At 45.8% G+C, this 16,245-nt stretch overlaps 1 non-coding gene across 1 annotated transcript; it reads left to right on the forward strand.

Annotated features, from left to right (window-relative positions):
- Positions 1-15,946: 15,946 nt before the first annotated feature.
- TRNAT-AGU lies at positions 15,947-16,019 on the forward strand. Its single transcript has one exon. It is a non-coding gene; the product is annotated as a tRNA-Thr (tRNA).
- The last annotated feature ends 226 nt before the right edge of the window (positions 16,020-16,245 follow it).

The following is a 16,245-nucleotide window of genomic DNA, read 5'->3' on the forward strand; positions in this document are numbered from 1 at the left end:
TCTGTGTAATGTTTACTTGCTGTCAGGTTTTAGTTCAGATGATGTGAAATATGCATGGCAAATACACTCCCCATATCACATCTACTGTAGGGCACTGGTGAGCTTTAGACAACATCTTTCCTGTCTGCAGTCAGTTTATTTATTAAGGTGACCGATCTGTCTGGGAGCCTGGTGCTGCTGCCTGAAAATTCTGCTTTAATCACCTCTGCCCTGCCCTTGCTTTAGGGATTGAATAATAAATCCTTGTGGTGCCTTAATAATGAAGAAAAAGAAGGATCACATTTTAGTTTCCCAAGGAGCTGAAAGCTGTGTTGACTGAACGGCTTCATTATTAACTTTTCTTGCATTAACTGGGCAAACGAGTTTCAGCAAAGGGGCTGTGCTTATGTTGGGGATAGGTGTGGGATTTGGTTCCTGCTTGGATAAGCAGCAGGGGGGTTGGCTGTGCATCAGGCAGACAGGTCCTTTTGGCAGACTAATATATGCAGGTTCATATACTTACAGACAAAACAAACCCTGGATGGTGTGGGAAGGACTGGGTAAACATTGAGTTCATGTACTCAAGTGCTTCTCCCTGCAGGGATTTTAGGACTGTTGTTGGTCTGTTATTCCCCTGTCTCTAAACCCAGCCTGACTGGGTCCAAGGATCAACTGGAAGGTCCTTCGAATCCCTAACATTGTGTGATTTTGTGATCAGCAACCCCTGGTGGAGCTGCAAACCCCCCTTTCTGGGCTTTTGCAAATGCTCCTTTCATTAAGACTGCTGCCAGTCTCATTTCCCATGGCTGATTTCTACCCTTGAATGATAGGAAACCCATCTCTTCTGAGGAGCTCTGCCCCTTGCAGGCTGTGGAGATACCCATTGTGCTGAGCTGGCACCAACTGACCAATGAGAGATTTAATATCCAAACCTGCTCAGAGAGGACAGAAAAAAGATTGTCTTAGCTGATAGTCCCGAGAACGGGAACATGTAGATTTGCACTTGCATTTTTTCTCTATGGTATAACAGCTCTTTTCTTCTGATAGTTATTTTTCCTTGCTAACGGCTTAACCTTAAAACCTAGAGGTGTCTTCTGTCCATCCCTCAAGCCCTGAACTCTCTATTTGTTGTCCTTTCAGGCCATGGGGGAAGAGCTCCAGGGAACCTTCCTCCATCCAGATAGGTGCCTGCTTCTTGTCTCTCATTTATGGGACACAGATGTACAAGCTAGATGCTTACAGCACAAGCCAGCCTCCTGCCTGAACCACCAGACACCTGGGACGTTCTGGAGTCTCTTTTGAGAAAGCAGAGGTCGGGATGGAAAAGATGAGATCAGAGTTGCAGAAACAATGCCACAACCATGAGGACTTTCTTTCCTACCCAGCCAGCTTGCAGACTGCTCACCCATGTAGGCCTCAGCTTTTGCTTGTGACCTCTGTACTCCCCACCATGTCCAAGGGGGATGAGTGGAGAAAAGGGGTTAGTCCCATCACACCCAAAGGACGCAGGCACCCTTCAGCAGGCTGATGGTACAACACAGCTAGCCCAACCTTTAGCCCCAAGGCCAAAGGTTAAAACATGTCTGGGGGCAGCGTCTCTGACACCCAGCCTTGCCTGGTACTAAGAGAGCCTTGGGCACTTTTGACTGGGTGGGAAGGGGGAAATACTAACGATTTTAGCTTTGTAGCAGAGTATTCAAGGGCTGCTCAGGATTCTGCTCCATCCTGTTCTCAGGCCAGGAGCAGCATACAGAGATGAAGGATTGCCCATTACAGAGGGCATGCAAGAGTGTCCTAAAGAAAGAAGTAGGGCCCCTGAACTTAGAGAGTGCACAGTGGGACATAACATGGCCTAGACACCCAGGTCCCCTTGGCTTGGCCAGCCCCTCACTGCTCCCAGCTGGGTGGCTCTGTCCTTCGCTACCAGATCTTCTTTCACAATGAACTGTATGACATGGCTCCCACACAAGAAGTATCAGTGGTGCCCAGTGACAGGACAAGGGGCAGTGGGCACAAACACAAGAAGTTCTGTCTGAACACCAGGCAGCCCTTATGTGCTGTGCAGGTGACAGGGCACTAGCACAGGTGAGGCCCAGAGAGATTGTGGAGTCCCCTTCTTGGAGATATTTCCCAGCCGCGTGGACACGGTGCTGGGCACCCTGCTCTGGGTGGCCCTGCTGGGGCAGGGCTTGGACCAGAGGTGTTTTCCAGCCTCAACCAGTCTGTGATTCTGTGATTAGTGTCCTGTTTAGTCACCTGGATAGGAGGAAGGTATTTCTTGCGAAGCAGAAAAGCCCAGGACTCAGCCAAGGCAGGGCAGCAGACCTTCCAGTCCCTGGTGCCAGGCCACCAGAGGCCTGCTGATGGCACCACTGCTACCTCAGTCAGGATGGAGAGCTCTGACATCTTCTGAATGGGGCAGACAAGGGCAAGATGCTATTTCCTTCACAAAGGGGATCAGCACAAAGTGACAGGTCTGAGATCCAGCTGTATTTTAATGAGCTTGCCATGTCAGTGACTGCTGTGTCTGGAGGGGACTGGCTCTTCCTCAGCAGCACAAGGGGCTCGTACCAAGCTGGATCCTGACCAACCAACAAGAAAAGAGGGAGCTTCCATCTCATCTGCATTTAATGAGCAAAGCACGCATATAGCTTCCATCCGTGTCAAAGGACAGCTCTTGGAGCCTGGAGGGCTGGAAGAGCAAAGCACCATTGGCTTTTCTAGACCCATTAAAGGACAAACTGGATTCAGAATGTCTGTCTTTCTTCCTTTGAAGACTTATTTCATAAATGAGAGACAAAATAATAAAGGTCTGGAATGAAAATAAAGGACTGGACCACACGTAATTAAAATGTAATTATTTTAATTACTGCTCAAATCAGTAATTCTAATAGAGCAATACTGCTCTGTATGCAGTTAGAAAGTGACTGCCCTCCTCTGCCTCATTATAGCTCAGGGGCCAAATGGTTTTGGGGTCTGCAGATCTTCCCCCAGATCACGTTTCTTTGAGCACTGAAACCAATGCGCTGCAATGAGGCTGTGGCAGCCAGATAGGGCTGCCCAAGAAGGCAAAGCACCCCAACAGCAGCATGCCACTGGGGAGATGGAAGCCTGCACAGAGCCCTATACCCAGTTGCTATCAGACAAGCTGCATCCCCAGTTGTGTGACCATAGGCTGGATTACTTGGCTGGAGATGCCTTCACCAGCTTTTCTGGGACCTGACAGCAGCTTGCCACTCAGCACATACTGCTGTGATGTCCAAAAGCTCCTTCTCAAAGCAAGGTTGGACACAGACTTTGGAAGAAAATGGTGCACGCACACACACTGTAACATTTAGGGCCTGTATAAAGCCCCTGCCTCTAACTCAGATTTTTATTCATGCTACTGCAGTTCCTAAGTCATCCCATAATAACCTGCTGCAGAAAGGAAACATTTCTGTCCCATAACACAGTTAATAGATCCACCCTAACAGAAAACTGAACAGAAAAGCTTCTCTGTGGAAGCTGGTATGAGAACCCAATGATATGTTCCCTAAAGCTCCATCACCTTCCAGCTACGCAACATTTAAGTGCACCCTACCAGCCTTTCCAAGCCATGAGGAACAAAATGAAAAGCGTGACACACCAAGTCCACACACTGACTATAAAGCGTGTGACACTCTCTCCACCCTCCTCTGTCTCTGCAGAGAGGCATTTTTCTCATGCAGTCATCTGGAAGACCTTCTGGAAGAGCACAACTGCAAGTGTAGGCCACAGCTGACCTAAGCTCATCTTGCACAAGGCAACATATTGAATCTCAGCTGTTAGAATGACCAGCATTTCAGAGGTCATCCGAATAGAGATATTAAGACCCCTGCAATCCCATCACCTTGTCCTTTGAACAATGGGCAAACACCCCTAAGTACCTTGTAATTGGTTTAGACACCATCTGCTTCTTTACATGTGTGAAGAGTTATTGATTTCAGGTTAGTCCCTAGAGTGTTTATTTTGTAGCTGGCTCATTATAAGCTTGGTCATTTGTGCTAAAATTACCCTGTCTATTCACTGGTGGCTGCTCCCACAAAAAGAGAGATCACAGATCACCAGGCTCTTTCTGCTTTAGAGAACAACCTTTACTCTTAGCTTGCCCCGAGTAACCCTAATCAAGTCAGAAGGACTGCAAGGGCACATCCCAGAGAGCAATATCTGATATTTGACTTTTCTCATGAAAAGTGCCTTGTCTCTTCCCCACAATTTAAGCCTGATGACTTTGAGCAAGACACATTTCATTTGCTGCCATGCTTTACTCATTAAATCCCCTAAAATACTTTATTTATTAACATATTTCTAAATGACTTTATTACTTAACCAGATTTATCTATTTGCAAGGGACTGTGGAAGAGAAAGACAGATGCAGTGGTTCCTTGCTAACAGTCACCCAAACCACAACGTGATATTGACAAAGAAAAAGCACTGGATTTTGGGCACTTGCAGCATGTTGCATAAACTTTGGACAAAGCAGCTAATGTATCTCTCAGAAAGACATTTCCCCAAACTCAAGGGCAAATATTCAGATGACTTAATTGTCCCCAGATGTTGCTTGTCCACATGAATACAAGCCAGACCCCCTCAAGCACAGATTTAATGGTGTGAACAGCACACATTAAGCCATGGAAAGTCTGGGGTGCTTCTTGCAACGTTATCTTCTAATTGACAGGATTAACAATGGATTCAGTTGCAAACCACTGAACTCTGAGCAACCAATTAAACAAATAGAGTCAAAACAAATGCTCCTTTAGCTTCTTCATTCCTACCAGTCATTCAGGTGTGCTGAAGTTTTTTGCTTATTTTGTTTTTAATAGGCTCATTATAATGGTCCAAACATGAAGAAAAGGAAACATGCTGGTGGTTCTTTTTGATTTCCTGAAAGATAATGAATGACAGCCTTTCCAAGAGACCCAGAGAGAGTTTTGCTCAGTATAAGACCAGAAATGAGGTTGTATACTGCCAGAGGGATTGATAGGAAAGAGATTTCAGGGACTGTTTCCTGAGGGCACCTAGAAGACATCCTCTACATGACTCTGGTCATGACAGATGAACATCAGTTTCCTGAATCCTACTTGTTCACCTGAGAGTAGCTAGGACAGGTGATACCTTCAGGAACTTCAATAATCCAGAGTGCAGATATTTGTTCAGGAATCAATTGATCTACATCTGGTTGGTATGGAGTAACAAGAGCATTACCCAAGGGTCCATACTGAGGCCCAGTGAAAAATAACTTCAGCTACAGCAGCATGTGAGTCATGGACCCACTCTTTTCCATGAGTATTGAGTCAAGCTCACCCAGCGCTACTTGCACATCCTTTCTGTTGCAGCTCTCTCCTACCTTGCAACAACATCAGCATTGCCCAGGCAGCAATCAACATGGAACAATGAAAGAATCCTGACCAAGGCACAACAAAGGGTGTCATGTCTGGTGTTCTCATGGTGCAGTTTGTATCAAATTCCTGTTGTCACATCCCACCCCTTTGGTCACTAGACTGTTCTTAGCTGCCCTGAGCCAATGTGCTCAGGGCAACACCACTGCATTCCAATGAGATTCTTACAATGCATAGTTTTAAGTACCCTCTTGAAATTTCTTTAATTTTGCAAACTTGCCATGTGAGGCTGTTACAGTAACAGTCTAGAGTGAGTCTCCTGGAAATGAAACAGTATAAGAGATCCCCACTGTCAGGCAGCTGGAGGTGTGCGGGATTGCCCCTAACACAGTGTAAATCTCACAGCACATTACAGTGTGTAGCTTTGAATTAGACCATCTGTGCTGGTTTCCTGCTTTACATTGCGTTTTGTAGAGCAGCAATGTGAAGGTCACCAGTGCAAGTGGGAGACTTTGCCATTGCCTTCAGCTTCACCGCTGCAGTTTTACAGGGAGTTATCCAGCCATGGGGCTAGGAGTTTCCTGCAGGACCCAGGGGCTGCTGAGCTCCCAATCCCCTTGTTCTTATTTCTTACTGGCATATATTTGCAAGAAAGCAGTTTGCTGGATCCAGACAAAGGAGTGTTTTATGATAAAACACTCCTTACTGACATTTAGTCTTTGCATTTGTTTTATTTTATTTTTTTCCCTACATAGATGTGATGAGTATTTGAACAATCGTACGGTGCTTTCCCGTCTGAGCCTCAGCAAGCAGAGTTGTTGAAGAAGAGATGAATGGGGATGGAAAACAGAAGCTGCCAGGGACCAGCATGGAAGTCTCACCATGTTCCAGTTTGTATGATTTACACTGATGGGTTTGATTTGTGACACAGTGGCAATATTTGCCTTTTTTTCTCACTGAAATACTGTGCTTTGCAGCCGTGAAGCAGTACAGCCTGTACATCTGCATCTGCTAAAGTAGTTAAATCAGAACAGAAGTGTAAATCCGTATTTTTTGCACTTCCATTATTAACCTATCCTAGCAATTACTGCATGAAAGGTTGTGATATACTGCATCCCTTATCCCGAGGACAGGAAACTGCTATTATTTCTTCTGTTATGATTAACATGTAGATGAGCACCGAGACTTACTCAGTAAACTGAAGTCATTTTTCTTCGGCAGATACCAGGAGCGCTGGGGGATTTGTCATGGCTCAGAAATGGTTAAGTGCCTGTAGCTTAGCAACTCATCTGTAATTAAGGACATCTGTCTATAAAACATCCTCCTCTATTATGGGCTGTTGTGCTGACAGGTGCTAATGGCTGCCATTAGCTGAGGTTTTGTTCCCAGACAATGACAGAGCTCGTTGGAGGCGGTGGTTCTGCCAACCCCCCCCCCCCCCCCCCCCCCCCGGGACCGGGGGGCCATCAGGCCCTTTGTGTGTTGGGCACCATCTGCCCAGAGTGGTGGCCCTGGGCTCACTACAGGCCCTTGGCATGACAGGGTTTGGGGTGTCCTTGGACAGAGCTGGGGGTGCCCATGGAGAGAGCAGGGGGTGCCCACGGAGTGGGATGGAGCTGAGGGACCTGTTAAATGCAGATGGTTTGCAGAAGGTGCCAGCTAGAGCACAAACCCCTGTCCTTCTGGGTGACTGGAAGTGGTTAATACAATACTAAGAAATGTATGTATTTTTAAGTTTTGAAAGTGTTCTTGACAATTCTTGGAAAGGCAGCATTTGACTGGTGCCTGCTAATCTCTCTAGGCCTAACCCGCACTAACAGCTACATTAAATTCTCCGAAAAAATCGGTTTTTGCTCTTTGCTAATCTGAAGTGGGTCAAGGGTAAAATTTCGGCCAGCTTTGTATTCCAAGGGGGACTCCAGGGAGAAGTTACAGCAGCCTGAGAGGGGCAGCTGCATTCCAGAAATGACTCTTGTTCTCTCAGCACGGGGAACAGAATGGGCACCCTTGCAGCAAGATGTTTATTCTAAACATCAGACAATTTTTGCAGAGCTTGAACTCTTACTCAATAAGAAATAATAATAATAATAATAATAAAAGCTTTTACAAGGGTGCATTAAAGGAAATCAACAACTTTAAGGAAATGGGGAAATGGTTGCATCTGGGCTCCTCACAGGCACCAGCAGGCAGGGCAAGTGCAGGAGAGTAAACCCAAGCATCAAGGTTCATTTTAAGGCCAGAAGCAGCCCAGTGCCCATGTAATATTGCATTAACTTTTTCAGCTTTCACTTAGCTAGCTTCATCTTCCTATTGCCAGAATGATTTAAAACAAAACAAAGCAACAACAAACAACAACAACAAAACCTCTTTCAGCTATGGCTCCAAGTACAAGAGCAAAATGTGTTTTTTTTCTTCTCCATGCATCAGATCAAATATGCTGCTGAAAATTGATGGGTTTCTTATAATTGATTGTATATACAACTTAAGAGCTTTTGATAGAATGATTACTGGGGTATGTACATGCCATTTACAGAGTCCATCACATTTTCAAGCCTTTGTTTGCGTGATGAGGTTGTCTCTCATCAACAGTATCGCAAGATTTGAATTGAAAGCTGGGCTCTAGTAGGCTTTTATTGTAGGTTTGCCAGAAAAATCAACGTGATGTAACATTTTATTTTGCTGGAGATAAATAGCCCTGTAAATAATGTTACCAAAGCTTGTTGTTACTTCAGGATGGATCTTTCCAGCTGTGGAAAACAAACATCTGAGCTTTGTTTTGTTGCTTTATTGCAAGAGATGGTGCCCATTACTGAGTTTTCGCCTTTACATAGCAGCAGGATGTCACTGTCCTGTGATTCCCTTTATATGACTTTTTAAAAAGAATATATTTTTGAAGATTGCTAAAATTATCCATGATCCGTGCCAATAAGGTCTAACTTGTCATACACAAACATTTCCACTTTGTAGCAATTTCCCTGATCTCTGGGTAAAAGCAAAGAACACAGTGGAAGCTTTTATTTTCCATGAAAAGCAGAAGCATTCTAACTGTCGTGTTTTGCTTTTCATACTCCGCATCTTGTAGGTAAAACTAGGACAACTCAACAGCAATATCAGACAGTCTGGATCATAAAAAAACAGGCATGCAGACAGGAACCATCTAATAGGAGAAATAACCTGAAAGATTTTTTTCCAGTGCTTGGAATCTGCAACAAGCATTGGGGATCTATCCTTAGACTGCTATTGCCAAAACAGTCAGGTAATATTTAATTTTGTTGCAAGATAAAGTTTAAGTTAAAGTAGTCAATATGGGTAACTGTGCTGCATAATGCTCCCCAAGCAAATAGTAGTCAGCATGACAGGGTTGACCAGGGCAAAAATCAGTCATGAGAACTGGAGGAGCCAACTGTATTAGATAAACATCTCAACCAGAAGGGGGTTGCTGGCATAGAGAGAGAATAAGAAATAAACATTTTAACCCCAAATTGTGCAATTGTGTTAAGTTTCCAAACCCCACCCTGCTGAATTCCTCAACCATCACAGTGGCCACCATGTTACCATCTCCCACTAAGTTATCTTTATCCTAATTTAATAGCTAACAATAGCTGGACAAGGTGGGCTGCGTGTCAGAGCCCAGGCAAGCAGCTTAACCAATACTGCTTCTAGGTACGTGCCAAATCCTGCCTGACAGCAGGATGGCTTCTACATCTTGCTGCATGAAGGAGACAAAGGATCTATTCCCGAAGAAAAGTAGATCTATGTCAACAGCCCAACTGAGCACTGTGCTCACACATAGAATCACAGTATCATAAGAATCCTAGAATGGTTTGGGTTGGAAGGGGCCTTAAAGCCCATCCAGTTCCAACCCCTGCCATGAGCAGGGACCCCTCCCACCAGCACAGGCTGCCCCCAGCCCCATCCAGCCTGGCCTTGGGCACTGCCAGGGATGGGGCAACCACAGCTCCCCTGGGCAGCCTGGGACAGGGTCTCACCTCCCACGGAGTAAAGAAATTCCTCCTTATAACAAATCTAAACCTATCCTCCTTTAGTTTAAGACCATTACCCCTTGTCCTATCACTATGCCCCCTTCCCAGTTTTCTGCAGCCCCCTTTAGGCAGTGACAGGCAGCAGTAAGGTCACCCCAGTGCTTTCTCTTCTCCAGGCTGAACAACCCCAACTCCCTCAGCCTGTCCCCATAGCAGAGGTGTTCCAGCCCCTTGATCATCCTCATGGCCTCCTCTGGACTCTAATAATTCCATGTTCTTCTTGTGCTGGGGGCCCCAGAGGTGAACGCAGGGCTCCAGGCAGGGTCTCACAAGAGCAGAGTGGAGGGGGAAAATCACCTCCCTCGCCCTGCTGACCATGCTACTTTTAGTGCAGCCCAGCTTACAGTTGGTTTTCTGGGCTGCAGGCACACATTGCTGGCTCTTGTGGAGCTTCTCATCAATCAGGGGGGGGGCGGGGGCCCCCCCCCAGGTCCTTCTCATTAGGTTTGCTTTCAATCCATTCTCTGCCCAGCCTGTATTTGTGCTTGGCACAAATATAATCTATTAGTGTTGATTTTGAACTGAAGAAACACCTGCAGAAATGCTGGGGAAGAAATTTATATCATTTTCATAATCAAGTCTTTCTCATTGTTGCATCCAAACTGTAAATGCAGCTTAGATTCAGGCAGTCCATCACACAGAAAACAAAACACAAATCCAGAGACAGTTCCTCATTAACATAACTCACACTGAACAAGAAAATCCTGCACTGATGCCTCCATTAATAGTTTTTTCATAATCACCCTGGACAATCCTTTCAGAAGGACTTGGCCAAGGCACTGTCTGGAAGGGCTTAGGGGCCAGATATTTCAGATCCTTCAGACTCCACCAGCAGAAAATTCCTTTATCACCAAGCCTGCTGGCAGCAGTGGCTGCCTGAGCAGCAGGAACCTACCAGACAGATTAGCATTTATGTCTCTTTTAGCAATTATTATTCCTTCTAGTTTTCTTTACTTTCCACAGCAGCATTCCCATCAGAGGCCCTCAGAAGAACAGCAGTGCAGGAGACACAGAAATAAATAAGTCTTGCTTCAGTTCACACAGCCTGTGCAGCAGGGCAGGTGCTCATGTGTGCTTTGCTACTGATCCTAGCTGCACCACCACAGTACAGCTGGCAATTTATTACCAGCTGGTAGAAGATTATCAGAGTTTTCCAACAAGGAGAAAGCCTGGGATGGACTAACACTACTTGTCCAACAGGAGCAGAATCCGCTGAATCTATGAAAGAAGCAGATTTTCCCATAGGCCATGGAAAATAAACTATTTGCAAGAGTGTTAGTGTAAAAAAGAAACAGCTGCAAGTCTTGCATCCTCCAGACATTTCATCTGAGGATGTAGGTATAATCCTGTGGGGAGCACTGCCCCAAGGTGAGCTGCAAACACCCTGCGTGGCCTGGGGCAGGCCTCAGCAGCCCCCCGTTACCTGCTGGAGCTGGTGCAGAGCAGGAGCTGTGCCAGGGGAGGCTCCCGGATGGGTGGCAGAGATCACACAGGCACAGAACCAGGAGACAGCCCCAGCTGCTCGGGCAGAGCACCAGAATGTCTGGTGCCTGGTGCTGATCGGGGCTGAAGCACAGGGGTGGCAGTGGCAGCCCCTGCTGTGCCAGCGACCTACGTGTAAGTCAGCCAGCAGTGGTGACTGCTTTCCAGAACAGCTCATGGCCCTGCAAGGGCCTAGCACCGAGGTAAAAATATCAAAATATCTCAGGGAACACTCATTTTGAGAAATGCAGCTGTAGTGGGAAAGCAATGAAGCAGCCTTTCCAACAGTACTACACCAGCAAGCCTTTCTCGTTCACACCACTCCAGCACTTCTTATTACCAGAAGCATTTATTTCTCATCAAAGTGCTCCCAGCATCTGTACACATTTAAACCATATCATTGTTCAAAGCAGTGTCTGAAACAGCCTGTACCAAACTGTTTCCCCTATTTCCTTCTTCCAGCCAGTGTCTCTCATGGCTCAGCCATGTGTTCCCATGCTACGAGCCCAGCTGCTCTTGTAAACCGTGCTCCAAGCACATGTTCCTGCATGGGATGTTCAGAATTATTTTATTGGTGTTATGTCCTCACTGTATCCCTCAAAGGGTTGCTTTCGGCGGGGTTTGTACAAAGTTATTTGATTGGCTTCAAGCTTCTTTGTGTGCTTACCCAATGCCAAGCTCAGGCGCTGAACCCATGCCAGGTAATTCGTCATTTCTCCCTAGATGCTATAGACAGAGTAGTGCTCTTAGCTTGTCGGATAAAGGCCCGAGAATTGCTTTTCAGCCCACCTAATGAGGGTTTGTGTTTTTCTGTGCTTGGGAGGATGGACAGTCTTAATTTCCAATTTCTTTCAAAGAGAGCAATTTTCTTCCACAAAAAGACCAGGAATAATAGATACAATGTGGCTTTTTCTGACTCACCCTTTAACCCTTTGTACTGATGTTTTTCTTTGTGCATCTTCCAACTAAGACCCTGAAACTCAGCATCCTCTTTCATTGCTGCTGTACTTTTCCCCCTGCCATGAGACTTTTTGGTGCCTAAGGGCTTCATGGACCACCAGCATCCTCTCCCTGATTTCCTCCAGGCTTACAGTCTCCATAAACACTGCCCTTAAATTCCAGGTACCCCAGACAGGGTTTTTCTACCCCAGCTCTGCAGGACTTCCCTCTTTGACATGAAGGCACCAAGGCGTGGTGCACAAGCGGCTCTGTGGGGAAGGAACTTGCTTTCTCCTCTGCCTGGAAATCATCCAAGTGACAGCCGAGTGCACAGATCCTCCACTCCTGTGGCCTCTTCAAGGATAAGGAGTTGGGGAGAAGCATTGCTGCCTTGCTCACTGCCAGTGCACAACCTGTGCTTGGTTTGTCTGAGCTGGGTAAAATGTAACCCCAAAAAAGCAACATCACGGTTCCTGGCTGGAAGAGCTCCAGGCTGTGAAGGTGAATACTGGAGCTATAGTTTACTGCTGACCAGGGAACCAAACAGCATCCCAGTGATGCAATAGCTTGGTAAAAAGCTACTCTACAGCAAGAAATGACTCCACTTTCACTTTTATTAATTTATTTATTTATTATGCTTGGGCAGACATCAGCTGGATTTTTCCATGCAGCATGGTGGCCCGCACAGATTCTTGAAGGTACAGACACCATCCAGCTCCCTGGCAAGACCCTACCAACCAGCCCAGATGTTGCCTTCAGCTTCCATTATCTGGACTCAACTTCTTTTATAGGTTTATCCCTCAGATGCTTAAGGATTTGGTACTGACTAGCTGAGCTTCAACACACTCATGTAACTTCAGTGCACCTTGCTTCTTGCCAGGCAGAGGAAGCCAGACATATCTACATTAGCTTGCCCTACCTTTGTGCTGTTGTTTCTACCCTTGCTATCACTGACAGACAGGGGCTCTGCTGCCAGGATTTGTATTTCAGGTCTGCATTCCCATCATCTCATTTGATCAAATACTACTTACTTACTCTGTTGATAACTTAAAGTCTATAAATGCCTCCATTTTAATTGATTATTTCTGCTCATTTCCATGAGCACCCAGAAGTTCTGTTTTGCCTAAAGCCAGAGAGGAAGAAGTCTCTGCCCATGGGTAAAGCAACAGCCAAATCACTGTTTTCTCCATTTATAAGTGGAGAGATTGAAACTTTTCTGCACTGACTAACCACAGCTGCCTCACTACTTAAGTAGGACCTGGGCAAGGGATCCCTCCAGTTTGCTACCCAAAACCTCTACAGCCAGGATAAAGGGTCCATGAAAGCACAAAACACAGGAGAGAAGCATTTTAGGAGAAAAAATAGATAGGAAAGAAGCCCCAGATTAAGTCAGATAATGGCAAAAGCCCCAGATTGGCTTAAAGCCTTTCTTCTATGGGCTAAATGATCACCACATGCCTTTGGGGCACGTATGGATAAGCAGCACTGGCTTCAGATGCTGCAGTGCAGCTCTTCCAGCTCTGCCCTTGCATCTGAGCACATCCTCATGAAAATAGCTTCACTTCCGTGCCTTTGCTGTGTTATGCATTTTAAAAATGAAAATTCAGGCTGGTGCATCAGGTTGCTGTCCTGCTTGGCCAGAGTTCTGCAGGTGGTTCATGATCAGTCCCAATGCTCCCATGCTCCTGAGTTGTTTTGTAACTCTGGCAGCTTTTGCAGCTCTGCAGCTCAGGCACAGTCTGCAATGGCTCAACAAGCTGCATGGTGGTTCCTGCTGTTTGCTGTGCTTTGATTTATATTTGGGACCCTTTAATTAAGGGGCTGAAGGGATGCACCAACCTCCTGCAAATATCAGATATATGCAGACCTCAGCAGGTTCTGCAGCTTTTCTGAACTCACCTGAAATGATAACATCCTCCTCTATCCCCAAACATAGGTTCACCCTTGCAGCATCTTCCTTGCTGCCTCTTTTGGGTGGACAGGTTCAGTGACAGGTAAGGGGAGCAAATCTGGAGCCACAGCCTCATCAGAGAAAAAGGTCACAGTGGCCTTGAGAAAGATGCAAAAGAAAAGGCTCAGGAGACATGGAGATGTCCAGGGTAGCAGATGGTGAGTATCACATGGGAGAACAGTATTACAGGGTCCAGCAGGGAGAGTAGGGGAGGAGGAACAGCAAGGCAGCTAATGAACATCACACAGAACAAGTGAGGCTTTAGCTGCTCTGTGAGAGAATTTTCAGACATAAGGAAGAAAGAAAGGTTTAAAAAGTGGAATTCACACCGTTTGATTTCCCACCATGCAGGCAATCACATTTGTTTTCCATCTTCAGATCTGGCCAGTGCTGCACAAATGAAGGTTTGTTTAAAGTCTGACTCACCCAAAGCACTATGGTACATCCGCATTGTCAAAAATCCATCACAGCAGAGCTGCAGAGGAAATTAAGCCACTTGGAAAAATATAAAAAGTGTTTGGTTACTATGGAACCTGGCTTTGAACTAACAGACACAAGGAAAATTGGAGGCAAGACTTGAGCCTGATGCTCATTTGATCCTCGTGGCTGCAGCCACAGGATCCGTTTGCCCAGAGCTGAACACTGCTGTGCTGGGAGCAGCGTGCATCCAGCCACTTGCAGCTCAGCCTCCCTTGTAAGGCCGCTGTACTGGCCATGCCTCAGCACAACCAGCCTCTTCAGGATGGTGCTTCCACTGCCTGGAAAGACTTGATGCAGATGTTATCCCCCTTTGAAGGGAATTTCTTTTCTGATTTATTTGCCTTTGGTTTTGACAGAGAAAGCCACCATGTCAACTGACTGGCTGTAAAGCTGCAAAGCTCTAGCTTAGAGCACAGAACATGTGAAAGGTCAGGATGCTGAGGACAGGAGGAGGCAGAAAGTGCACTCTGTATTTGCAATATTCTTGGCATTGAACATCCCCTTTCCCCCCATTCAAGCACCTGCTGGAGCTTTGTGATGGTGCCAGATGCAATCATGCTGAACAGCAATGTGATGACGAGGACCCCAATGACTGACAGCCATCATGGTGCTGAAAATCAGCAATGAGTCCAAAGCAAAGAATTCTCTAGCAAAAATTAAAAAAATAGAGCATTCACACATCCCAGCAGGCTGTGACTTCTGCGTTGCGTTGCCACAAACGGAACAAGTCCAGACTCCATAGAAGTAAGAGAGGTAAGAAAGAGGCACGAGAAACAGGCACGAGATAGCACTGCTGGGTGTGTGCGCTTTGGAGGATTCTCCTGACAAAAATGACACATCCCAATGAAATATCGTCCAGCAACTTTGGATGTGTGAAGCAGTTTTTTTGAGGAATCTCACTCCTTGGTTAAATCCAACCCAACCAGTCCTTTGTCAGAAAGTCCAGACAAGGGTTGGACAGAAGCACAGAGCTGTGCCATGCAAATGTAAACCAACAGAAAAACACTCCTTGTTGATGGCAACACTGAACTAGTGGCACCTGAGGCTCTTGATGTCTAACAGGAAAATTAATGAGGGAGGAAAGGGAATGACGGGTGGGAGTGGTTCTTTTTTATGTTCTGACTGCCTTCAGTGAGGAATGAAACTACAGGAAGGAGGAAAACACTGAAAATTCAGATGCCAAAGAATAACTTAGCAATGTGAAAGTGCACACATCAGCCACAGTGCCTGAAGCACATCCTGGGCTCCTAAGAAAGCACTGACATGTTTGAAGGGCAGAGAGGAGAAAAGCAAACAGAAATCCAATTTCCAAAGGAAAGTAGTGGGATACAAAGAATCCCACTTCTATTTTTTAGAAGATTAACTTCCCAGTTTGATAACTTACTGTAACAACTGCAAAGAGGAAAAATATTATTGCTTATTGCTTGTTAACCAAAAGTAAACTTTTCCCTAGCTACTTGGTTGGGATGAGGCATATATGGCTCTTGATGTCCTTGCTGGATGAGCTGAAGATGAGTAAAAAACAAGTATGGGTTGGGGTTGACAGGGTATGTTGCTACTTTTGTGACTGATTCCTGCTCGAGCCATTTGGAAAGAGATGAGAGAATCCTTGGAACAGCTCTTGCTGGCAAAGCAGGTTTTGCTTATGCTCCAGAATTAACTGAGAAAATTAGTATATGAAATGTTTGGAAGGGGAAAATCCCAAAAAAGCCAGAGGCTCCATAGCTCAGGGGTTAGAGCACTGGTCTAGTAAACCAGGGGTCGTGAGTTCAAATCTCACTGGAGCCTGGGGAGGGTTTGTGCCTCCTGAAGATCCAGCAGCTCTCTGTCTCTGCTTTTTCCCAAAACACTGTTCACGTCATTTTCATCAGCATCTGTTCCAGCCTAAGTGAAATGCAAACATCATAGAGCACCTACACCAAATAGCAAGCAGAAAGAAAAGCAATGGTTAGATCTAAACACTTGAATGAATATATTCAAATGTTACTAAAGTACAAGAATTGGAGGTAGGGAA

This window comes from Oxyura jamaicensis, chromosome 17 (assembly GCF_011077185.1).
Source record: "Oxyura jamaicensis isolate SHBP4307 breed ruddy duck chromosome 17, BPBGC_Ojam_1.0, whole genome shotgun sequence".
NCBI lineage: Eukaryota > Metazoa > Chordata > Aves > Anseriformes > Anatidae > Oxyura > Oxyura jamaicensis.